The sequence below is a fragment of the Anser brachyrhynchus genome, assembly GCF_964034855.1.
Source record: "Anser brachyrhynchus genome assembly, chromosome: 9".
Lineage (NCBI taxonomy): Eukaryota > Metazoa > Chordata > Aves > Anseriformes > Anatidae > Anser > Anser brachyrhynchus.
In genome coordinates this window covers 17,350,214-17,368,301 of record NC_137703.1, presented here as the reverse complement: position 1 = coordinate 17,368,301, position 18,088 = coordinate 17,350,214, and the positions used below count along the sequence as shown (strand labels likewise).

The 18,088-nt window shown below is 64.8% G+C and overlaps 1 protein-coding gene across 1 annotated transcript in view; it reads left to right on the top strand.

Moving 5' to 3' along the window:
* Positions 1 to 152: 152 nt before the first annotated feature.
* SCLY (selenocysteine lyase) overlaps positions 153 to 18,088 on the top strand; it is a 55,781-nt gene continuing 37,845 nt past the window's right edge. Inside the window, exon 1 of the mRNA XM_080603667.1 lies at positions 153 to 444. The gene's annotated coding sequence lies outside the window, so the exon portion shown is untranslated. The remainder of the gene's footprint in view (positions 445 to 18,088) is intronic.

Sequence of the window (18,088 nt, the reverse complement as noted above, 5' to 3'; positions counted from 1 at the left end):
GCCCTGACCCCCTCGGGCTAAAATTAACCCGGGACAAAGCCGTGCTCAGCCCTGGCCCCCCTGCGAGGGGGGGAGGCGGGCGGCCCCTCGGGGCGGGCGGGTGACCCTGCGGCTGCCCCCGGGCGCTGGGGGACAGGGGCGGCCCTAGGGGTTCAGCGGAGCGGCCCTCCTGGAAAGGCCCCCTCGGGGTCACGAGAGGGGGCGGGACATTGAGCCTCGGGACAGCGAAGCCAGGGCCCGGCACCTCCCTACGACCCTGGTGCCCGCCCCGACGTCACGGAACGTGCGGTGCGGTCACAGCGCCTGCACCGCCACGGCTTCACACCTCGGGGCGGCACGGAGCAGCCCCCGCCTGCACGCGGCGCGGGGCAGGCGGCAGCCCGCCGAGCCGCCCCAAAAAGCCACCGCCGAGGCCGTTCGGAGCGACCGCCGCCACCTCCGCAGGTACCCCAGCTCCGGCGGGGCACAGCGCCGCGCGCAGCACACACACCACGGGGATGTTTCACACGGGGAACACCAAAACCACCGCTGATCGGCACAAGGCATGGCGTAGGCCGCGCTCACGGTAATGCGCTCTCAGGCACGGCCACAAGGGCGGCAAGAGGGCACCTCCGCCTAGCACTGGGGAGTGGGGACGCCTGGGAAGAGCTGCAGGACGATGGGGACAACACGTGCCTCTAGGCGCTTTGGTGGCTGCTGGTTTTGCACATACCTAGCCACGTGGAGGGTGCTATTGGCGACAAATCAGCTAGGATGCCACCTCCTGGAAATAATCTGTAGGCCTATAACATAGACAGGACTAAAAATAATAAAGTAACACAGAACCCGAGTGGCACGTTAAGAAAACAATGGATATGACACAAACGTGGATGAACAGGTTCAGAAGAAAAATACCATACACTAAAAAAATAAAAAACTAAAAACTGTATTATCAAAAAAATGAAATGAAATAATACCTTCGAATTGAACTTTTGAAAAATAACACAATATTCTGAAAATATGACAAATATTTTCATTGTTTTTCAACATTCAATATTTTCAATATTCAATAAAAATATTCATTAATCAATAATATTATTATACAATATTAATATAACAATTGTGAATATTAAATATAAAATTTATATTTTCAATATCCAATATTTTAAAAATATTATAAAAAATAACACAATATACCAAATAACATAACAAACACCATGACAACGCCCGATCTCATCTGATCTCAGAAGCTAAGCAGGGTCGGGCCCGGTTAGTACTTGGATGGGAGACCTCCTGGGAATACCGGGTGCTGTAGGCTTTTGTCTTTGCCGTCGGGGGGCCTTTGCGGGGCCAGGGGCGCCCCCTTTTGCCAGGGAGGCGGTGGCACAGGCCGTCGCCTGGGTGTCGGTTGATGGTGCGGGTGTGGGGAAGAGGGCTGTTGCCGGGGAAGAGGGTGCCTACGGCCATACCACCCTGGCAACGCCCGATCTCGTCTGATCTCGGAAGCTAAGCAGGGTCGGGCCCGGTTAGTACTTGGATGGGAGACCTCCTGGGAATACCGGGTGCTGTAGGCTTTTGTCTTTGCCGTCGGGGGGCCTTTGCGGGGCCAGGGGCGCCCCCTTTTGCCAGGGAGGCGGTGGCACAGGCCGTCGCCTGGGGTGTCGGTTGATGGTGCGGGTGTGGGGAAGAGGGCTGTTGCCGGGGAAGAGGGTGCCTACGGCCATACCACCCTGGCAACGCCCGATCTCGTCTGATCTCGGAAGCTAAGCAGGGTCGGGCCCGGTTAGTACTTGGATGGGAGACCTCCTGGGAATACCGGGTGCTGTAGGCTTTTGTCTTTGCCGTCGGGGGGCCTTTGCGGGGCCAGGGCCGCCCCCTTTTGCCAGGGAGGCGGTGGCACAGGCCGTCGCCTGGGTGTCGGTTGATGGTGCGGGTGTGGGGAAGAGGGCTGTTGCCGGGGAAGAGGGTGCCTACGGCCATACCACCCTGGCAACGCCCGATCTCGTCTGATCTCGGAAGCTAAGCAGGGTCGGGCCCGGTTAGTACTTGGATGGGAGACCTCCTGGGAATACCGGGTGCTGTAGGCTTTTGTCTTTGCCGTCGGGGGGCCTTTGCGGGGCCAGGGGCGCCCCCTTTTGCCAGGGAGGCGGTGGCACAGGCCGTCGCCTGGGTGTCGGTTGATGGTGCGGGTGTGGGGAAGAGGGCTGTTGCCGGGGAAGAGGGTGCCTACGGCCATACCACCCTGGCAACGCCCGATCTCGTCTGATCTCGGAAGCTAAGCAGGGTCGGGCCCGGTTAGTACTTGGATGGGAGACCTCCTGGGAATACCGGGTGCTGTAGGCTTTTGTCTTTGCCGTCGGGGGGCCTTTGCGGGGCCAGGGGCGCCCCCCTTTTGCCAGGGAGGCGGTGGCACAGGCCGTCGCCTGGGTGTCGGTTGATGGTGCGGGTGTGGGGAAGAGGGCTGTTGCCGGGGAAGAGGGTGCCTACGGCCATACCACCCTGGCAACGCCCGATCTCGTCTGATCTCGGAAGCTAAGCAGGGTCGGGCCCGGTTAGTACTTGGATGGGAGACCTCCTGGGAATACCGGGTGCTGTAGGCTTTTGTCTTTGCCGTCGGGGGGCCTTTGCGGGGCCAGGGGCGCCCCCTTTTGCCAGGGAGGCGGTGGCACAGGCCGTCGCCTGGGGTGTCGGTTGATGGTGCGGGTGTGGGGAAGAGGGCTGTTGCCGGGGAAGAGGGTGCCTACGGCCATACCACCCTGGCAACGCCCGATCTCGTCTGATCTCGGAAGCTAAGCAGGGTCGGGCCCGGTTAGTACTTGGATGGGAGACCTCCTGGGAATACCGGGTGCTGTAGGCTTTTGTCTTTGCCGTCGGGGGGCCTTTGCGGGGCCAGGGGTGCCCCCCTTTTGCCAGGGAGGCGGTGGCACAGGCCGTCGCCTGGGGTGTCGGTTGATGGTGCGGGTGTGGGGAAGAGGGCTGTTGCCGGGGAAGAGGGTGCCTACGGCCATACCACCCTGGCAACGCCCGATCTCGTCTGATCTCGGAAGCTAAGCAGGGTCGGGCCCGGTTAGTACTTGGATGGGAGACCTCCTGGGAATACCGGGTGCTGTAGGCTTTTGTCTTTGCCGTCGGGGGGGCCTTTGCGGGGCCAGGGGCGCCCCCTTTTGCCAGGGAGGCGGTGGCACAGGCCGTCGCCTGGGGTGTCGGTTGATGGTGCGGGTGTGGGGAAGAGGGCTGTTGCCGGGGAAGAGGGTGCCTACGGCCATACCACCCTGGCAACGCCCGATCTCGTCTGATCTCGGAAGCTAAGCAGGGTCGGGCCCGGTTAGTACTTGGATGGGAGACCTCCTGGGAATACCGGGTGCTGTAGGCTTTTGTCTTTGCCGTCGGGGGGCCTTTCCGGGGCCAGGGGTGCCCCCCTTTTGCCAGGGAGGCGGTGGCACAGGCCGTCGCCTGGGGTGTCGGTTGATGGTGCGGGTGTGGGGAAGAGGGCTGTTGCCGGGGAAGAGGGTGCCTACGGCCATACCACCCTGGCAACGCCCGATCTCGTCTGATCTCGGAAGCTAAGCAGGGTCGGGCCCGGTTAGTACTTGGATGGGAGACCTCCTGGGAATACCGGGTGCTGTAGGCTTTTGTCTTTGCCGTCGGGGGGCCTTTGCGGGGCCAGGGGCGCCCCCTTTTGCCAGGGAGGCGGTGGCACAGGCCGTCGCCTGGGGTGTCGGTTGATGGTGCGGGTGTGGGGAAGAGGGCTGTTGCCGGGGAAGAGGGTGCCTACGGCCATACCACCCTGGCAACGCCCGATCTCGTCTGATCTCGGAAGCTAAGCAGGGTCGGGCCCGGTTAGTACTTGGATGGGAGACCTCCTGGGAATACCGGGTGCTGTAGGCTTTTGTCTTTGCCGTCGGGGGGCCTTTGCGGGGCCAGGGGCGCCCCCTTTTGCCAGGGAGGCGGTGGCACAGGCCGTCGCCTGGGTGTCGGTTGATGGTGCGGGTGTGGGGAAGAGGGCTGTTGCCGGGGAAGAGGGTGCCTACGGCCATACCACCCTGGCAACGCCCGATCTCGTCTGATCTCGGAAGCTAAGCAGGGTCGGGCCCGGTTAGTACTTGGATGGGAGACCTCCTGGGAATACCGGGTGCTGTAGGCTTTTGTCTTTGCCGTCGGGGGGCCTTTGCGGGGCCAGGGGCGCCCCCTTTTGCCAGGGAGGCGGTGGCACAGGCCGTCGCCTGGGTGTCGGTTGATGGTGCGGGTGTGGGGAAGAGGGCTGTTGCCGGGGAAGAGGGTGCCTACGGCCATACCACCCTGGCAACGCCCGATCTCGTCTGATCTCGGAAGCTAAGCAGGGTCGGGCCCGGTTAGTACTTGGATGGGAGACCTCCTGGGAATACCGGGTGCTGTAGGCTTTTGTCTTTGCCGTCGGGGGGCCTTTGCGGGGCCAGGGGCGCCCCCTTTTGCCAGGGAGGCGGTGGCACAGGCCGTCGCCTGGGTGTCGGTTGATGGTGCGGGTGTGGGGAAGAGGGCTGTTGCCGGGGAAGAGGGTGCCTACGGCCATACCACCCTGGCAACGCCCGATCTCGTCTGATCTCGGAAGCTAAGCAGGGTCGGGCCCGGTTAGTACTTGGATGGGAGACCTCCTGGGAATACCGGGTGCTGTAGGCTTTTGTCTTTGCCGTCGGGGGGCCTTTGCGGGGCCAGGGGCGCCCCCCTTTTGCCAGGGAGGCGGTGGCACAGGCCGTCGCCTGGGGTGTCGGTTGATGGTGCGGGTGTGGGGAAGAGGGCTGTTGCCGGGGAAGAGGGTGCCTACGGCCATACCACCCTGGCAACGCCCGATCTCGTCTGATCTCGGAAGCTAAGCAGGGTCGGGCCCGGTTAGTACTTGGATGGGAGACCTCCTGGGAATACCGGGTGCTGTAGGCTTTTGTCTTTGCCGTCGGGGGGCCTTTGCGGGGCCAGGGGCGCCCCCTTTTGCCAGGGAGGCGGTGGCACAGGCCGTCGCCTGGGGTGTCGGTTGATGGTGCGGGTGTGGGGAAGAGGGCTGTTGCCGGGGAAGAGGGTGCCTACGGCCATACCACCCTGGCAACGCCCGATCTCGTCTGATCTCGGAAGCTAAGCAGGGTCGGGCCCGGTTAGTACTTGGATGGGAGACCTCCTGGGAATACCGGGTGCTGTAGGCTTTTGTCTTTGCCGTCGGGGGGCCTTTGCGGGGCCAGGGGCGCCCCCTTTTGCCAGGGAGGCGGTGGCACAGGCCGTCACCTGGGGTGTCGGTTGATGGTGCGGGTGTGGGGAAGAGGGCTGTTGCCGGGGAAGAGGGTGCCTACGGCCATACCACCCTGGCAACGCCCGATCTCGTCTGATCTCGGAAGCTAAGCAGGGTCGGGCCCGGTTAGTACTTGGATGGGAGACCTCCTGGGAATACCGGGTGCTGTAGGCTTTTGTCTTTGCCGTCGGGGGGCCTTTGCGGGGCCAGGGGCGCCCCCTTTTGCCAGGGAGGCGGTGGCACAGGCCGTCGCCTGGGTGTCGGTTGATGGTGCGGGTGTGGGGAAGAGGGCTGTTGCCGGGGAAGAGGGTGCCTACGGCCATACCACCCTGGCAACGCCCGATCTCGTCTGATCTCGGAAGCTAAGCAGGGTCGGGCCCGGTTAGTACTTGGATGGGAGACCTCCTGGGAATACCGGGTGCTGTAGGCTTTTGTCTTTGCCGTCGGGGGGCCTTTGCGGGGCCAGGGGCGCCCCCTTTTGCCAGGGAGGCGGTGGCACAGGCCGTCGCCTGGGGTGTCGGTTGATGGTGCGGGTGTGGGGAAGAGGGCTGTTGCCGGGGAAGAGGGTGCCTACGGCCATACCACCCTGGCAACGCCCGATCTCGTCTGATCTCGGAAGCTAAGCAGGGTCGGGCCCGGTTAGTACTTGGATGGGAGACCTCCTGGGAATACCGGGTGCTGTAGGCTTTTGTCTTTGCCGTCGGGGGGCCTTTGCGGGGCCAGGGGCGCCCCCTTTTGCCAGGGAGGCGGTGGCACAGGCCGTCGCCTGGGGTGTCGGTTGATGGTGCGGGTGTGGGGAAGAGGGCTGTTGCCGGGGAAGAGGGTGCCTACGGCCATACCACCCTGGCAACGCCCGATCTCGTCTGATCTCGGAAGCTAAGCAGGGTCGGGCCCGGTTAGTACTTGGATGGGAGACCTCCTGGGAATACCGGGTGCTGTAGGCTTTTGTCTTTGCCGTCGGGGGGCCTTTGCGGGGCCAGGGGCGCCCCCTTTTGCCAGGGAGGCGGTGGCACAGGCCGTCGCCTGGGGTGTCGGTTGATGGTGCGGGTGTGGGGAAGAGGGCTGTTGCCGGGGAAGAGGGTGCCTACGGCCATACCACCCTGGCAACGCCCGATCTCGTCTGATCTCGGAAGCTAAGCAGGGTCGGGCCCGGTTAGTACTTGGATGGGAGACCTCCTGGGAATACCGGGTGCTGTAGGCTTTTGTCTTTGCCGTCGGGGGGCCTTTGCGGGGCCAGGGGTGCCCCCCTTTTGCCAGGGAGGCGGTGGCACAGGCCGTCGCCTGGGGTGTCGGTTGATGGTGCGGGTGTGGGGAAGAGGGCTGTTGCCGGGGAAGAGGGTGCCTACGGCCATACCACCCTGGCAACGCCCGATCTCGTCTGATCTCGGAAGCTAAGCAGGGTCGGGCCCGGTTAGTACTTGGATGGGAGACCTCCTGGGAATACCGGGTGCTGTAGGCTTTTGTCTTTGCCGTCGGGGGGCCTTTGCGGGGCCAGGGGTGCCCCCCTTTTGCCAGGGAGGCGGTGGCACAGGCCGTCGCCTGGGTGTCGGTTGATGGTGCGGGTGTGGGGAAGAGGGCTGTTGCCGGGGAAGAGGGTGCCTACGGCCATACCACCCTGGCAACGCCCGATCTCGTCTGATCTCGGAAGCTAAGCAGGGTCGGGCCCGGTTAGTACTTGGATGGGAGACCTCCTGGGAATACCGGGTGCTGTAGGCTTTTGTCTTTGCCGTCGGGGGGCCTTTGCGGGGCCAGGGGCGCCCCCTTTTGCCAGGGAGGCGGTGGCACAGGCCGTCGCCTGGGTGTCGGTTGATGGTGCGGGTGTGGGGAAGAGGGCTGTTGCCGGGGAAGAGGGTGCCTACGGCCATACCACCCTGGCAACGCCCGATCTCGTCTGATCTCGGAAGCTAAGCAGGGTCGGGCCCGGTTAGTACTTGGATGGGAGACCTCCTGGGAATACCGGGTGCTGTAGGCTTTTGTCTTTGCCGTCGGGGGGCCTTTGCGGGGCCAGGGGCGCCCCCCTTTTGCCAGGGAGGCGGTGGCACAGGCCGTCGCCTGGGGTGTCGGTTGATGGTGCGGGTGTGGGGAAGAGGGCTGTTGCCGGGGAAGAGGGTGCCTACGGCCATACCACCCTGGCAACGCCCGATCTCGTCTGATCTCGGAAGCTAAGCAGGGTCGGGCCCGGTTAGTACTTGGATGGGAGACCTCCTGGGAATACCGGGTGCTGTAGGCTTTTGTCTTTGCCGTCGGGGGGCCTTTGCGGGGCCAGGGGCGCCCCCTTTTGCCAGGGAGGCGGTGGCACAGGCCGTCGCCTGGGGTGTCGGTTGATGGTGCGGGTGTGGGGAAGAGGGCTGTTGCCGGGGAAGAGGGTGCCTACGGCCATACCACCCTGGCAACGCCCGATCTCGTCTGATCTCGGAAGCTAAGCAGGGTCGGGCCCGGTTAGTACTTGGATGGGAGACCTCCTGGGAATACCGGGTGCTGTAGGCTTTTGTCTTTGCCGTCGGGGGGCCTTTGCGGGGCCAGGGGCGCCCCCTTTTGCCAGGGAGGCGGTGGCACAGGCCGTCACCTGGGGTGTCGGTTGATGGTGCGGGTGTGGGGAAGAGGGCTGTTGCCGGGGAAGAGGGTGCCTACGGCCATACCACCCTGGCAACGCCCGATCTCGTCTGATCTCGGAAGCTAAGCAGGGTCGGGCCCGGTTAGTACTTGGATGGGAGACCTCCTGGGAATACCGGGTGCTGTAGGCTTTTGTCTTTGCCGTCGGGGGGCCTTTGCGGGGCCAGGGGCGCCCCCTTTTGCCAGGGAGGCGGTGGCACAGGCCGTCGCCTGGGTGTCGGTTGATGGTGCGGGTGTGGGGAAGAGGGCTGTTGCCGGGGAAGAGGGTGCCTACGGCCATACCACCCTGGCAACGCCCGATCTCGTCTGATCTCGGAAGCTAAGCAGGGTCGGGCCCGGTTAGTACTTGGATGGGAGACCTCCTGGGAATACCGGGTGCTGTAGGCTTTTGTCTTTGCCGTCGGGGGGCCTTTGCGGGGCCAGGGGCGCCCCCTTTTGCCAGGGAGGCGGTGGCACAGGCCGTCGCCTGGGTGTCGGTTGATGGTGCGGGTGTGGGGAAGAGGGCTGTTGCCGGGGAAGAGGGTGCCTACGGCCATACCACCCTGGCAACGCCCGATCTCGTCTGATCTCGGAAGCTAAGCAGGGTCGGGCCCGGTTAGTACTTGGATGGGAGACCTCCTGGGAATACCGGGTGCTGTAGGCTTTTGTCTTTGCCGTCGGGGGGCCTTTGCGGGGCCAGGGGCGCCCCCTTTTGCCAGGGAGGCGGTGGCACAGGCCGTCGCCTGGGGTGTCGGTTGATGGTGCGGGTGTGGGGAAGAGGGCTGTTGCCGGGGAAGAGGGTGCCTACGGCCATACCACCCTGGCAACGCCCGATCTCGTCTGATCTCGGAAGCTAAGCAGGGTCGGGCCCGGTTAGTACTTGGATGGGAGACCTCCTGGGAATACCGGGTGCTGTAGGCTTTTGTCTTTGCCGTCGGGGGGCCTTTGCGGGGCCAGGGGCGCCCCCTTTTGCCAGGGAGGCGGTGGCACAGGCCGTCGCCTGGGGTGTCGGTTGATGGTGCGGGTGTGGGGAAGAGGGCTGTTGCCGGGGAAGAGGGTGCCTACGGCCATACCACCCTGGCAACGCCCGATCTCGTCTGATCTCGGAAGCTAAGCAGGGTCGGGCCCGGTTAGTACTTGGATGGGAGACCTCCTGGGAATACCGGGTGCTGTAGGCTTTTGTCTTTGCCGTCGGGGGGCCTTTGCGGGGCCAGGGGCGCCCCCTTTTGCCAGGGAGGCGGTGGCACAGGCCGTCGCCTGGGTGTCGGTTGATGGTGCGGGTGTGGGGAAGAGGGCTGTTGCCGGGGAAGAGGGTGCCTACGGCCATACCACCCTGGCAACGCCCGATCTCGTCTGATCTCGGAAGCTAAGCAGGGTCGGGCCCGGTTAGTACTTGGATGGGAGACCTCCTGGGAATACCGGGTGCTGTAGGCTTTTGTCTTTGCCGTCGGGGGGCCTTTGCGGGGCCAGGGGCGCCCCCTTTTGCCAGGGAGGCGGTGGCACAGGCCGTCGCCTGGGGTGTCGGTTGATGGTGCGGGTGTGGGGAAGAGGGCTGTTGCCGGGGAAGAGGGTGCCTACACGGCCATACCACCCTGGCAACGCCCGATCTCGTCTGATCTCGGAAGCTAAGCAGGGTCGGGCCCGGTTAGTACTTGGATGGGAGACCTCCTGGGAATACCGGGTGCTGTAGGCTTTTGTCTTTGCCGTCGGGGGGCCTTTGCGGGGCCAGGGGCGCCCCCTTTTGCCAGGGAGGCGGTGGCACAGGCCGTCGCCTGGGGTGTCGGTTGATGGTGCGGGTGTGGGGAAGAGGGCTGTTGCCGGGGAAGAGAGTGCCTACGGCCATACCACCCTGGCAACGCCCGATCTCGTCTGATCTCGGAAGCTAAGCAGGGTCGGGCCCGGTTAGTACTTGGATGGGAGACCTCCTGGGAATACCGGGTGCTGTAGGCTTTTGTCTTTGCCGTCGGGGGGCCTTTGCGGGGCCAGGGGCGCCCCCCTTTTGCCAGGGAGGCGGTGGCACAGGCCGTCGCCTGGGTGTCGGTTGATGGTGCGGGTGTGGGGAAGAGGGCTGTTGCCGGGGAAGAGGGTGCCTACGGCCATACCACCCTGGCAACGCCCGATCTCGTCTGATCTCGGAAGCTAAGCAGGGTCGGGCCCGGTTAGTACTTGGATGGGAGACCTCCTGGGAATACCGGGTGCTGTAGGCTTTTGTCTTTGCCGTCGGGGGGCCTTTGCGGGGCCAGGGGCGCCCCCTTTTGCCAGGGAGGCGGTGGCACAGGCCGTCGCCTGGGTGTCGGTTGATGGTGCGGGTGTGGGGAAGAGGGCTGTTGCCGGGGAAGAGGGTGCCTACGGCCATACCACCCTGGCAACGCCCGATCTCGTCTGATCTCGGAAGCTAAGCAGGGTCGGGCCCGGTTAGTACTTGGATGGGAGACCTCCTGGGAATACCGGGTGCTGTAGGCTTTTGTCTTTGCCGTCGGGGGGCCTTTGCGGGGCCAGGGGCGCCCCCTTTTGCCAGGGAGGCGGTGGCACAGGCCGTCGCCTGGGGTGTCGGTTGATGGTGCGGGTGTGGGGAAGAGGGCTGTTGCCGGGGAAGAGGGTGCCTACGGCCATACCACCCTGGCAACGCCCGATCTCGTCTGATCTCGGAAGCTAAGCAGGGTCGGGCCCGGTTAGTACTTGGATGGGAGACCTCCTGGGAATACCGGGTGCTGTAGGCTTTTGTCTTTGCCGTCGGGGGGCCTTTGCGGGGCCAGGGGCGCCCCCTTTTGCCAGGGAGGCGGTGGCACAGGCCGTCGCCTGGGGTGTCGGTTGATGGTGCGGGTGTGGGGAAGAGGGCTGTTGCCGGGGAAGAGGGTGCCTACGGCCATACCACCCTGGCAACGCCCGATCTCGTCTGATCTCGGAAGCTAAGCAGGGTCGGGCCCGGTTAGTACTTGGATGGGAGACCTCCTGGGAATACCGGGTGCTGTAGGCTTTTGTCTTTGCCGTCGGGGGGCCTTTGCGGGGCCAGGGGCGCCCCCTTTTGCCAGGGAGGCGGTGGCACAGGCCGTCGCCTGGGGTGTCGGTTGATGGTGCGGGTGTGGGGAAGAGGGCTGTTGCCGGGGAAGAGGGTGCCTACGGCCATACCACCCTGGCAACGCCCGATCTCGTCTGATCTCGGAAGCTAAGCAGGGTCGGGCCCGGTTAGTACTTGGATGGGAGACCTCCTGGGAATACCGGGTGCTGTAGGCTTTTGTCTTTGCCGTCGGGGGGCCTTTGCGGGGCCAGGGGTGCCCCCCTTTTGCCAGGGAGGCGGTGGCACAGGCCGTCGCCTGGGGTGTCGGTTGATGGTGCGGGTGTGGGGAAGAGGGCTGTTGCCGGGGAAGAGGGTGCCTACGGCCATACCACCCTGGCAACGCCCGATCTCGTCTGATCTCGGAAGCTAAGCAGGGTCGGGCCCGGTTAGTACTTGGATGGGAGACCTCCTGGGAATACCGGGTGCTGTAGGCTTTTGTCTTTGCCGTCGGGGGGCCTTTGCGGGGCCAGGGGCGCCCCCTTTTGCCAGGGAGGCGGTGGCACAGGCCGTCGCCTGGGGTGTCGGTTGATGGTGCGGGTGTGGGGAAGAGGGCTGTTGCCGGGGAAGAGGGTGCCTACGGCCATACCACCCTGGCAACGCCCGATCTCGTCTGATCTCGGAAGCTAAGCAGGGTCGGGCCCGGTTAGTACTTGGATGGGAGACCTCCTGGGAATACCGGGTGCTGTAGGCTTTTGTCTTTGCCGTCGGGGGGCCTTTGCGGGGCCAGGGGCGCCCCCCTTTTGCCAGGGAGGCGGTGGCACAGGCCGTCGCCTGGGGTGTCGGTTGATGGTGCGGGTGTGGGGAAGAGGGCTGTTGCCGGGGAAGAGGGTGCCTACGGCCATACCACCCTGGCAACGCCCGATCTCGTCTGATCTCGGAAGCTAAGCAGGGTCGGGCCCGGTTAGTACTTGGATGGGAGACCTCCTGGGAATACCGGGTGCTGTAGGCTTTTGTCTTTGCCGTCGGGGGGCCTTTGCGGGGCCAGGGGCGCCCCCTTTTGCCAGGGAGGCGGTGGCACAGGCCGTCGCCTGGGTGTCGGTTGATGGTGCGGGTGTGGGGAAGAGGGCTGTTGCCGGGGAAGAGGGTGCCTACGGCCATACCACCCTGGCAACGCCCGATCTCGTCTGATCTCGGAAGCTAAGCAGGGTCGGGCCCGGTTAGTACTTGGATGGGAGACCTCCTGGGAATACCGGGTGCTGTAGGCTTTTGTCTTTGCCGTCGGGGGGCCTTTGCGGGGCCAGGGGCGCCCCCTTTTGCCAGGGAGGCGGTGGCACAGGCCGTCGCCTGGGTGTCGGTTGATGGTGCGGGTGTGGGGAAGAGGGCTGTTGCCGGGGAAGAGGGTGCCTACGGCCATACCACCCTGGCAACGCCCGATCTCGTCTGATCTCGGAAGCTAAGCAGGGTCGGGCCCGGTTAGTACTTGGATGGGAGACCTCCTGGGAATACCGGGTGCTGTAGGCTTTTGTCTTTGCCGTCGGGGGGCCTTTGCGGGGCCAGGGGCGCCCCCTTTTGCCAGGGAGGCGGTGGCACAGGCCGTCGCCTGGGTGTCGGTTGATGGTGCGGGTGTGGGGAAGAGGGCTGTTGCCGGGGAAGAGGGTGCCTACGGCCATACCACCCTGGCAACGCCCGATCTCGTCTGATCTCGGAAGCTAAGCAGGGTCGGGCCCGGTTAGTACTTGGATGGGAGACCTCCTGGGAATACCGGGTGCTGTAGGCTTTTGTCTTTGCCGTCGGGGGGCCTTTGCGGGGCCAGGGGCGCCCCCTTTTGCCAGGGAGGCGGTGGCACAGGCCGTCGCCTGGGGTGTCGGTTGATGGTGCGGGTGTGGGGAAGAGGGCTGTTGCCGGGGAAGAGGGTGCCTACGGCCATACCACCCTGGCAACGCCCGATCTCGTCTGATCTCGGAAGCTAAGCAGGGTCGGGCCCGGTTAGTACTTGGATGGGAGACCTCCTGGGAATACCGGGTGCTGTAGGCTTTTGTCTTTGCCGTCGGGGGGCCTTTGCGGGGCCAGGGGCGCCCCCTTTTGCCAGGGAGGCGGTGGCACAGGCCGTCGCCTGGGTGTCGGTTGATGGTGCGGGTGTGGGGAAGAGGGCTGTTGCCGGGGAAGAGGGTGCCTACGGCCATACCACCCTGCAACGCCCGATCTCGTCTGATCTCGGAAGCTAAGCAGGGTCGGGCCCGGTTAGTACTTGGATGGGAGACCTCCTGGGAATACCGGGTGCTGTAGGCTTTTGTCTTTGCCGTCGGGGGGCCTTTGCGGGGCCAGGGGCGCCCCCTTTTGCCAGGGAGGCGGTGGCACAGGCCGTCGCCTGGGTGTCGGTTGATGGTGCGGGTGTGGGGAAGAGGGCTGTTGCCGGGGAAGAGGGTGCCTACGGCCATACCACCCTGGCAACGCCCGATCTCGTCTGATCTCGGAAGCTAAGCAGGGTCGGGCCCGGTTAGTACTTGGATGGGAGACCTCCTGGGAATACCGGGTGCTGTAGGCTTTTGTCTTTGCCGTCGGGGGGCCTTTGCGGGGCCAGGGGCGCCCCCTTTTGCCAGGGAGGCGGTGGCACAGGCCGTCGCCTGGGTGTCGGTTGATGGTGCGGGTGTGGGGAAGAGGGCTGTTGCCGGGGAAGAGGGTGCCTACGGCCATACCACCCTGGCAACGCCCGATCTCGTCTGATCTCGGAAGCTAAGCAGGGTCGGGCCCGGTTAGTACTTGGATGGGAGACCTCCTGGGAATACCGGGTGCTGTAGGCTTTTGTCTTTGCCGTCGGGGGGCCTTTGCGGGGCCAGGGGCGCCCCCTTTTGCCAGGGAGGCGGTGGCACAGGCCGTCGCCTGGGGTGTCGGTTGATGGTGCGGGTGTGGGGAAGAGGGCTGTTGCCGGGGAAGAGGGTGCCTACGGCCATACCACCCTGGCAACGCCCGATCTCGTCTGATCTCGGAAGCTAAGCAGGGTCGGGCCCGGTTAGTACTTGGATGGGAGACCTCCTGGGAATACCGGGTGCTGTAGGCTTTTGTCTTTGCCGTCGGGGGGCCTTTGCGGGGCCAGGGGCGCCCCCTTTTGCCAGGGAGGCGGTGGCACAGGCCGTCGCCTGGGGTGTCGGTTGATGGTGCGGGTGTGGGGAAGAGGGCTGTTGCCGGGGAAGAGGGTGCCTACGGCCATACCACCCTGGCAACGCCCGATCTCGTCTGATCTCGGAAGCTAAGCAGGGTCGGGCCCGGTTAGTACTTGGATGGGAGACCTCCTGGGAATACCGGGTGCTGTAGGCTTTTGTCTTTGCCGTCGGGGGGCCTTTGCGGGGCCAGGGGCGCCCCCTTTTGCCAGGGAGGCGGTGGCACAGGCCGTCGCCTGGGTGTCGGTTGATGGTGCGGGTGTGGGGAAGAGGGCTGTTGCCGGGGAAGAGGGTGCCTACGGCCATACCACCCTGGCAACGCCCGATCTCGTCTGATCTCGGAAGCTAAGCAGGGTCGGGCCCGGTTAGTACTTGGATGGGAGACCTCCTGGGAATACCGGGTGCTGTAGGCTTTTGTCTTTGCCGTCGGGGGGCCTTTGCGGGGCCAGGGGTGCCCCCCTTTTGCCAGGGAGGCGGTGGCACAGGCCGTCGCCTGGGGTGTCGGTTGATGGTGCGGGTGTGGGGAAGAGGGCTGTTGCCGGGGAAGAGGGTGCCTACGGCCATACCACCCTGGCAACGCCCGATCTCGTCTGATCTCGGAAGCTAAGCAGGGTCGGGCCCGGTTAGTACTTGGATGGGAGACCTCCTGGGAATACCGGGTGCTGTAGGCTTTTGTCTTTGCCGTCGGGGGGCCTTTGCGGGGCCAGGGGCGCCCCCTTTTGCCAGGGAGGCGGTGGCACAGGCCGTCGCCTGGGTGTCGGTTGATGGTGCGGGTGTGGGGAAGAGGGCTGTTGCCGGGGAAGAGGGTGCCTACGGCCATACCACCCTGGCAACGCCCGATCTCGTCTGATCTCGGAAGCTAAGCAGGGTCGGGCCCGGTTAGTACTTGGATGGGAGACCTCCTGGGAATACCGGGTGCTGTAGGCTTTTGTCTTTGCCGTCGGGGGGCCTTTGCGGGGCCAGGGGCGCCCCCTTTTGCCAGGGAGGCGGTGGCCGGTGGCACAGGCCGTCGCCTGGGTGTCGGTTGATGGTGCGGGTGTGGGGAAGAGGGCTGTTGCCGGGGAAGAGGGTGCCTACGGCCATACCACCCTGGCAACGCCCGATCTCGTCTGATCTCGGAAGCTAAGCAGGGTCGGGCCCGGTTAGTACTTGGATGGGGAGACCTCCTGGGAATACCGGTGCTGTAGCTTTTGTCTTTAGCCGTCGGGGGGCCTTTGCGGGGCCAGGGGCGCCCCCTTTTGCCAGGGAGGCGGTGGCACAGCCGTCGCCTGGGTGTCGGTTGATGGTGCGGGTGTGGGGAAGAGGGCTGGTTGCCGGGGAAGAGGGTGCCTACGGCCATACCACCCTGGCAACGCCCGATCTCGTCTGATCTCGGAAGCTAAGCAGGGTCGGGCCCGAGGTTAGTACTTGATGGGAGACCTCCTGGGAATACCGGGTGCTGTAGGCTTTTGTCTTTGCCGTCGGGGGGCCTTTGCGGGGCCAGGGGGCGCCCCCTTTTGCCAGGGAGGCGGTGGCACAGGCCGTCGCCTGGGTGTCGGTTGATGGTGCGGGTGTGGGGAAGAGGGCTGTTGCCGGGGAAGAGGGTGCCTACGGCCATACCACCCTGGCAACGCCCGATCTCGTCTGATCTCGGAAGCTAAGCAGGGTCGGGCCCGGTTAGTACTTGGATGGGAGACCTCCTGGGAATACCGGGTGCTGTAGGCTTTTGTCTTTTGCCGTCGGGGGGCCTTTGCGGGGCCAGGGGCGCCCCCTTTTGCCAGGGAGGCGGTGGCACAGGCCGTCGCCTGGGTGTCGGTGATGGTGCGGGTGTGGGGAAGAGGGCTGTTGCCGGGGAAGAGGGTGCCTACGGCCATACCAACCCTGGCAACGCCGATCTCGTCTGATCTCGGAAGCTAAGCAGGGTCGGGCGCCGGTTAGTACTTGGATGGGAGACCTCCTGGGAATACCGGGTGCTGTAGGCTTTTGTCTTTGCCGTCGGGGGGCCTTTTGCGGGGCCAGGGGCGCCCCCTTTTGCCAGGGAGGCGGTGGCACAGGCCGTCGCCTGGGGTGTCGGTTGATGGTGCGGGTGTGGGGAAGAGGGCTGTTGCCGGGGAAGAGGGTGCCTACGGCCATACCACCCTGGCAACGCCCGATCTCGTCTGATCTCGGAAGCTAAGCAGGGTCGGGCCCGGTTAGTACTTGGATGGGAGACCTCCTGGGAATACCGGGTGCTGTAGGCTTTTGTCTTTGCCGTCGGGGGGCCTTTGCGGGGCCAGGGGCGCCCCCTTTTGCCAGGGAGGCGGTGGCACAGGCCGTCGCCTGGGTGTCGGTTGATGGTGCGGGTGTGGGGAAGAGGGCTGTTGCCGGGGAAGAGGGTGCCTACGGCCATACCACCCTGGCAACGCCCGATCTCGTCTGATCTCGGAAGCTAAGCAGGGTCGGGCCCGGTTAGTACTTGGATGGGAGACCTCCTGGGAATACCGGGTGCTGTAGGCTTTTGTCTTTGCCGTCGGGGGGCCTTTGCGGGGCCAGGGGCGCCCCCTTTTGCCAGGGAGGCGGTGGCACAGGCCGTCGCCTGGGGTGTCGGTTGATGGTGCGGGTGTGGGGAAGAGGGCTGTTGCCGGGGAAGAGGGTGCCTACGGCCATACCACCCTGGCAACGCCCGATCTCGTCTGATCTCGGAAGCTAAGCAGGGTCGGGCCCGGTTAGTACTTGGATGGGAGACCTCCTGGGAATACCGGGTGCTGTAGGCTTTTGTCTTTGCCGTCGGGGGGCCTTTGCGGGGCCAGGGGCGCCCCCTTTTGCCAGGGAGGCGGTGGCACAGGCCGTCGCCTGGGGTGTCGGTTGATGGTGCGGGTGTGGGGAAGAGGGCTGTTGCCGGGGAAGAGGGTGCCTACGGCCATACCACCCTGGCAACGCCCGATCTCGTCTGATCTCGGAAGCTAAGCAGGGTCGGGCCCGGTTAGTACTTGGATGGGAGACCTCCTGGGAATACCGGGTGCTGTAGGCTTTTGTCTTTGCCGTCGGGGGGCCTTTGCGGGGCCAGGGGCGCCCCCTTTTGCCAGGGAGGCGGTGGCACAGGCCGTCGCCTGGGTGTCGGTTGATGGTGCGGGTGTGGGGAAGAGGGCTGTTGCCGGGGAAGAGGGTGCCTACGGCCATACCACCCTGGCAACGCCCGATCTCGTCTGATCTCGGAAGCTAAGCAGGGTCGGGCCCGGTTAGTACTTGGATGGGAGACCTCCTGGGAATACCGGGTGCTGTAGGCTTTTGTCTTTGCCGTCGGGGGGCCTTTGCGGGGCCAGGGGTGCCCCCCTTTTGCCAGGGAGGCGGTGGCACAGGCCGTCGCCTGGGGTGTCGGTTGATGGTGCGGGTGTGGGGAAGAGGGCTGTTGCCGGGGAAGAGGGTGCCTACGGCCATACCACCCTGGCAACGCCCGATCTCGTCTGATCTCGGAAGCTAAGCAGGGTCGGGCCCGGTTAGTACTTGGATGGGAGACCTCCTGGGAATACCGGGTGCTGTAGGCTTTTGTCTTTGCCGTCGGGGGGCCTTTGCGGGGCCAGGGGCGCCCCCTTTTGCCAGGGAGGCGGTGGCACAGGCCGTCGCCTGGGTGTCGGTTGATGGTGCGGGTGTGGGGAAGAGGGCTGTTGCCGGGGAAGAGGGTGCCTACGGCCATACCACCCTGGCAACGCCCGATCTCGTCTGATCTCGGAAGCTAAGCAGGGTCGGGCCCGGTTAGTACTTGGATGGGAGACCTCCTGGGAATACCGGGTGCTGTAGGCTTTTGTCTTTGCCGTCGGGGGGCCTTTGCGGGGCCAGGGGCGCCCCCTTTTGCCAGGGAGGCGGTGGCACAGGCCGTCGCCTGGGGTGTCGGTTGATGGTGCGGGTGTGGGGAAGAGGGCTGTTGCCGGGGAAGAGGGTGCCTACGGCCATACCACCCTGGCAACGCCCGATCTCGTCTGATCTCGGAAGCTAAGCAGGGTCGGGCCCGGTTAGTACTTGGATGGGAGACCTCCTGGGAATACCGGGTGCTGTAGGCTTTTGTCTTTGCCGTCGGGGGGCCTTTGCGGGGCCAGGGGCGCCCCCTTTTGCCAGGGAGGCGGTGGCACAGGCCGTCGCCTGGGTGTCGGT